This window comes from Rhinopithecus bieti, unplaced genomic scaffold (genome assembly GCF_001698545.2).
Source record: "Rhinopithecus bieti isolate Rb0 unplaced genomic scaffold, ASM169854v2 scaffold_53640, whole genome shotgun sequence".
Classification (NCBI taxonomy): domain Eukaryota; kingdom Metazoa; phylum Chordata; class Mammalia; order Primates; family Cercopithecidae; genus Rhinopithecus; species Rhinopithecus bieti.
The window spans coordinates 1,358,804-1,366,135 of NW_016821871.1; positions in this window are offsets into that span (position 1 = coordinate 1,358,804).

Here is a 7,332-nt window from a genome sequence, read left to right on the forward strand (position 1 = left end):
CAAGCAATAACATGGCATGCATTTTCCTTATACGAACATTCATGTCTAGTTCTCATTAATTCACTACAAAAAAGTTTCTCTTTCTATTTCTGCTTTCTTTTAGTTCCACAAAGCAAGCAACAATGCATATTTTAGTAGAGGTTGGTTGATTGTGAAATAGTTCTCATAGATCAGAATTTGATTCCTGGTGTCGGCAATTCAATGAATCATTTATTATATCATGCACAGGTGTTCATTAGGAAAGCATCATACTCTAGTGGAAAGAACAGCTATTCTCTCAAGATCATTCAAGTGCAAAATTGCATTAGGGACAATGATAAGTGATTAAATGACTATAAGTGCTATCTTTATGCCTGATGTTACAAGCAAAAGAAACGACCCTTATAGTCCCTCTGTTTCAGGCAATAATGTATAGTCCTTTCAAAACTGATCCAAAATGATCAGCACTTCCAGAGAATATCACAAACTGGGCAGACTTATACGGGGCTTTCAATACTGTTCCACAGTTTTTCTCTTTTCCTACTAACCATTTAATTCAAATTTCCAAAATTTCTATTTCATAACTTCTCTATATCTCAAGCCTCTAACCCAGTAGCTCTATCTTCGCTCTTGGCATATGATCTAATCACCTATTCCTTATAGAAAATGAAAATCACTGAAATAGTCACAGCCTAAATCCTCAAATCTATAAATCTATTTTTACTTAGATATTCACTTCTTTGTTTATAGACAAAACAACATAATTCTCCTCTTCAGGTACTATCCATTCCTTTTTATCCCAGCATAATTTCTTATAAGGTCTTGTATTTACACATTTATCTCATTTCTTTATATCCCACTTGTTACACTGTTACAGCATGTTGTAAACCGAAATCTAACTCCATCAGTTGATTTTAAAAGCTTTATTTAAAGTCCAAAATGGTCCGGGAGGGGTGGCTTGTGTCTATAATCCAAGCACTTTGAGAGGCCGAGGCAGATGGATTACTTGATGTCCAGAATTCGAGTCCAGCCTGACCAACATGGTGAAACCCTGTCTCTACTAAAAATACAAAAAAAAAAAAAAAAAAAAAAAAAAAAAAAAAACAGTTGCCAGGCATGGTGGTGGGCACCTGTAATCCCAGCTACTCAAGAGGCTGAGGCAGGAGAATCGCTTGAACACTGGAGGCAGGTTTACAGTGAGCCAAGATCACGCTACTGCACTCCAGTCTGGGCAACAAAGTGAGACTCCATTTCAAAATAAATAAATAAATAAGTCCAAAATGACCTCCATGACAGTACATTGAGTAGGCACATTCAAAACTTCATCTTGCTTGACTCTCATCAATGCTTCATATACCTCACCACTCTTCTGCATAAAATATAAGCCTTCTGTTTTCTATGACACTGAATACTTCTGAGTTTCTCTTATTTCTTATTATTCACCTTTACTCTCCAATATTTGCTTCTTAAATACTAGCTCATATCTCTGCCTTCAGCTTCCTGCTTTGTTAAAACACAGGATCTCATTAAGAATTCCATCTACATCATTAACATCAGGTGTTAATATCACCTGGTCAAGGTTATGTGTAATAAAAATGATAATGCCATTCAACCCTGTGACCAAGATGAAATTATTATGGCATAATACCCATATATACTTTAAATTGTTAATGAGTGCTTGCAATTAAGTAATATAATCTCAAGATGTGCATCTATTTGTGGAGTGAGAAAGTGGAGAAACAATAGGAAAACAAAGAAATATGTGACTTGAAACCATCAAGAAATTATCATCTATAACATGAGATATGATGTGGAATTATAACCATGTGGTTTGTGTGTATGTATTTAAGTATATGTATATGCCTGTGTGTACATATATATAATCACGGCACATGTGTATATATCATATATCTGTGTGTGTGTATACTGTAACTTCCACCACATTTTCCATTTCCTTTATAAATTTATTCTACTTCACAACATTTAACACCATCTGACGCAAATATATATGATGAAAAAAGAAGAGATCCTTAGTCTAGGAAAATCAGGGAAATTTTCATATTGAAGATGTTAATCATTAACATTGACAATATTATTTTAAGGAAATGTCCCTTCGCAACATGTAGCATTATACTTGATCCCATACCAAATGTCACAAACCTTAAAAAAGAGTAGAAAACAGATATAGACACATTTAGGATAGTTATACGGGTATCAGCCATGCTAATTCAACAGGCAAATAGATAAATAAAAGTGAGGCTGACTTTTAGGTATGTTTGTTCATGAACTACTGGCACTTGCCCATGCTCTTCATCACTTCTATAATATAGATATTCTCTCTATGCTATATTAGCTCTACTCTAATCATGTCTGTTTTATGAAGATTATAACCAAAGAGTTGTATTCAACTTCTAATATCTTAATTTGTTTCTCATTACTTTTGTCATAATTCTCTTATACGTATTAAATTGGTCTGTTATCATATTTAAAATGTCTGATATTAAGAGTGTTAAATCTAAGCAAATGGTGCTGATGATTATGGTGGAATTTCGACAAGTTGATTTCTGCTACCTAAATTTATCTAGCTACTTTGCAGAATTATGCTGTGTTTCTTATTAAGATGGTTAAACAGAAATCACTTTCCATAAATTAAGACTTCCTTCTGGCTCATTCATTCTGCGTCAACACAGTTTTTCAACATTTTCCTGGCTACAGTAGACCCAATTATCAGACAGTAAACCCTATGCTCAATTACATTGTAGATAAACCTTAATAACTTGATTACTTCTATCACCTGGTTATTCTGTTATTCTGCTTTTCTTACCAGATTGTAAAATATTTCTACAGGTAATCAATAATATGTGTGCAAATGAGTGGCCCCCTCCAACGTTATGCATTGGGACTCCAGACTTCGGTGAGTTTTGTTTTGTTTTGTTTTGTTTTGTTTTGTTTTGTTTTGTTTTGTTTTTTTGAGATGTAGTCTCTGTCCATTGCCTGGACTGGAGTGCAGTGGTGCCATCTCAGCTCACTGCAACCTCTGCATCCTGAGTTCAATTGATTCTACTGCCTCAGCCTCTGGAGTAGCTGGAACTACAGACACACACCACCACACTCAGCTAATGTTTGTATTTTTTGTCTTTTTTTTTTTTTTTCTTTTGTGGAGAACAGGGTCTCGCTATATTACCCAGGCAGGTCTCGAACTCCTGGGCTCAAGCTATCCTCCCGCCTCTGCCTCCCTGAGAGCTGGGATTACAGGCATGAGCCACCGCCCCCGGCCTGTTTGTATTTTTTGTAGAGACAGGGTTTCATCATATTGGCCAGTCTGGTCTTGAACTCCTGACCTCAGGTGATCCACTCACCTCGGCCTCCCAAAGTGCTGGGATTACAGATGTGAGCCACATGCCCGGCCTCAATGAGATCATTGCTATGACATAGAAAGATTTTGATTCCTTCTTTTATTTCCTTAGTGAATGCCCCCACAGTAAGCACCCTAAACTATGTTGTCTCAGTCATCGGTTTTGTTATTTTTGCTACTTTTAATTTGAGTAGGCAATACCTCTTCATAATCTATCTTAAAATAACAAGATTAATCTACATAACTAGCTATTATTATGCTTTTATTTCAATGTTACTCATATTCCCTCTACTTTCAAAGAAAAATGTTCATTTAATCTAGCAACAAATAAGATATGTAAAGAAATAGAGTACAAGTATTTAGGTCCAGAAATCTACATTATTGAGGGGATCAGACAGAGTTTAGAAGTTTAGAAGATGAATAGACAGCCAAAACATGAATCCCTGGCCATAAAGGTGAAAAGGAATCCATGGAGACCATAAGTGGGAATACAATTCTACATGGAATGACCTCTTATGAATCTTCCCCCATTACTACTGTGACTTGTTTTTCGCACTGCATGTTACATACCACCCCACTGACAACCTTATTATTTAACCATGTCACACACTCCTGCAGTTCCTTTGCGCTTTCTTTCTCTGCCTGGAGTGTGCTTCTGTAAATGCCAGTTACCAACTTTCCTACCTCCTTTCTGTCTTTGTTCAAATGTTTCCACAGCAGAGGAGCAGGCCTTTCTTGATCACTGTATGTAGGTAAAACTACAACCTCTACCACATCTTCTAACTCCTTTTTGAATTTATTGTACTTCACAGCATTTAGCACTATCTTACAGAACACAGATATGTTTTATTTTATTTCTATCACCTGTCACTTGGACGAAATTTCTCAGAAAGTAAAAACTTCCCTAGTTCCTGTAACAATGCATGGCATACAATACTCATGCAATATTTAATGAGTGAGTAAAATAAATCTGATATCCATGATACAGGGGCATGTTGAGAGTAAAAATAAGCATCTAGAGCACTTGCAGAAAATAATCTTACAGGGAAGAGGTCAATAACTCAGTCATAGGTAGTAAGTGAAATTCTCGGTCTGAGAATTGATTCACAAGTAATGAGTTTGACTCTGAGAGACTTATTTTCCTTCCCAGTCTGTATGTAAGTAGAGATGGTGGCATTATGCATTATTAGCTGTCACTGACTGTTTCTGAATTCACATACTTGCTGGAGCAAGGGTAGAGAAATAGGATACAAGTGTGTGTTTATATCATTCAAGCATTAGCATCAGGAGCCCTGGCACTAAATCCTTCATCATATAATAAAATTTAGGACTGTTGTTCCACTACTACTGTCATCCAAATCAATCTTTCCATTTTGCTGTAGAATTCTAAACAAGCAGTTTTCTTGATTTCAAATGGTGACATTCAGTACTTCCTAATGAACTATTTCCGTGGTCTACTATTATTTCCTCTGTATCCATAATAAACTTTACAAACAGACATCAAAATTTTATATATTTTTTCAAAAACCATCCATATAAAACAGATGTAAGCTTCCTATCCTTCTTGGCATGGTAAGAAATGTAACTATCTACAGGGAGTATAAAAAATTTCAGAAGTTAAGTTCAACTCAGCTGATGATTCAAGCTACCAGTCACCTGATACTCATCCACAGAGTGTCAGAGTTCTAGCTTGACAAGATGAAAATGATGAAAGGAAGATTAATTCTTGCAATTGTAAGGAAGTAAAAAAAAAATACAATTTGTGCTTTGCATAAGTTTACCCAATTTGCTGCGATTGTTTCTACTTTCATGTCTTTTCAATTGCAGTGGAATTTAAGGATATTGTGCCAGATTCAAATCCATCAACTGGAATTTTCCTTTGGTTACAGATACCTCACCAGAGGATACACATTATGTAGTTAATTTTAAAAGGGTTTAGTTGGAAAAGATTGTATAGAATTGTTAGGAAACTATGTTCAGTGTTATGTACCAAACATTAAATTTATAGCATAAAGTTGTATGAACAAAATCTCACCAAAATCAGGGGGCAGATGGTGATGTGGAGAGACAAACAATGTTGTAATGAAGACATTGTATTAGCTGATGTAAATGTGGCACTGTCATTGTCAGCCTATGCAGTTAAGCTGTAATTGCCATCTAAAAGCTCTCTTGATACTTTACAAATATCTGCCATAATTTCCTGGAAAGAAATGTTCTATAATAAACGCACAAAGGAGATAGATGTATGACCTTCTGTGATGTTACTGCTGAAGATTTTAGGATTTTGTGCTCAGTATAAGATTGTCAACATATATCAAATGAAGATTTGATAAATGAAGATAGCCAAAATGAATGTTTTAGTATAACCTATTCCTCCTTACTGGGTATGCACTCTGAAGTAAGCCAGAAGAGAAACAGCTAATCTCTGTCCTTATACTGTGGGAAAAAATCCTTAGGGCATGTCCTGCCTGTGCACTATTACCCACAGTATTGTAGATGAGTCCATGACAACCACACAAGTTTAGTAGCTGGAAGAAAAATAAAGAACACCACCAGTCATGCCTTTGGGACACTGGCACAACACTACTCTCAGAACTAACCACAGTGGAATTTGAAGGAATATATTTTGAACGTTCTTGTCCACAAATGAAGTTCAGAAATGTTTCTCTGAACAAACAAAAAAACTTGCATTTAGCTACTCCACAAGTTTTATTTTAGTGAGAAGACAAGGCATTTTCATCAATATATTTTTTAATTATATTAATTTCACTTCATAAAAATGTATTTGAACCATTTGTTTCTAATAGTTAATATTCTTGAAACTAAAATGTACTTTACATGTAACTATTACTGCACTGCATGGTTCTATATTGAATGATACATGTAATGTAACCACCTCTACTTCCCTAGGAAAATAATTTCAGGGAAAAAAAAACACATGAAAGAAATGATCAGGGACATAAGGACATAAAAAGAGAACCAATAAAATACCAGGCACAACTAAGTACTCAAGGAGTAAAATTATGTTGATTATTCCCTAATGTAACATGCTTATTTTTTCATGAACAATTTGTGTTTTAATGAAAAGAGACATTATTTATAGTAGACATTAGACTAGAGTTGAATATGTACTTTAAACACTCTCAGTAGCTTCTTAATTTTGCATGTACTGTTTTATGCAGCTGAGTGTTTTTCTCTCTTTTTTTACCAATGTCTGCATTCTAGTATATTTGAAGATCTTGATTCAGTTGTATATACTATTTAATATTGTTTATAAAGTTTAGTATTTCAAGATTCAAATATTGTTTACAAAGAAAAGAAAAAAATAATGAAATATCATTAATCATTTAAAGATTATTGTAAGATCTCTGACTTTAAAATTGTAATAAATAAAATGTTAGTAGGTACTAATATAAAATAATTTTTATATCTTTTGTACTTAGCATCCAGCATTTCTTTTCTACTAAAGAAAACAGTTCTTCTCTTGTGATGTATTATGATTATTTGGGTTTTGAAAATAGATGTTTTCTAAGTATACAAAGACAAATTCAATGGTTCTAAATTTTTTAAATAATAATGTTTAGATGCCCGCAGTTCTCTTATCTCATTATTTCTGTCCTTGTTACCTAAGTGGGGATATGCAATCTCAGAATATTTCTAAGAACTAACCATTGAGCTTAAAAGAGAAAATAATTTTAAGTAAGACTAAATTTTCTAATTACCCACATTATTGTTGTGTCTTTCCTAGGGCATTAAATGGATGTAGAGAACAATACATTCTTCCCTTTCATTTGAGTAATAAGTTCTTGTTCTTAACTTATATAACCCAAAATGACCTTTAATTTTTATCATCAAGTACATCATTATCACTAGACATTTTAGCTTCTATTTTAAATTTTAAAATAATTTTGTAATTGAGAATGTATTATTTGTTTTGACATGTATATATATTAAACATTACATATTACTTTTTATTTTTTATTTTTATGTGTACATAG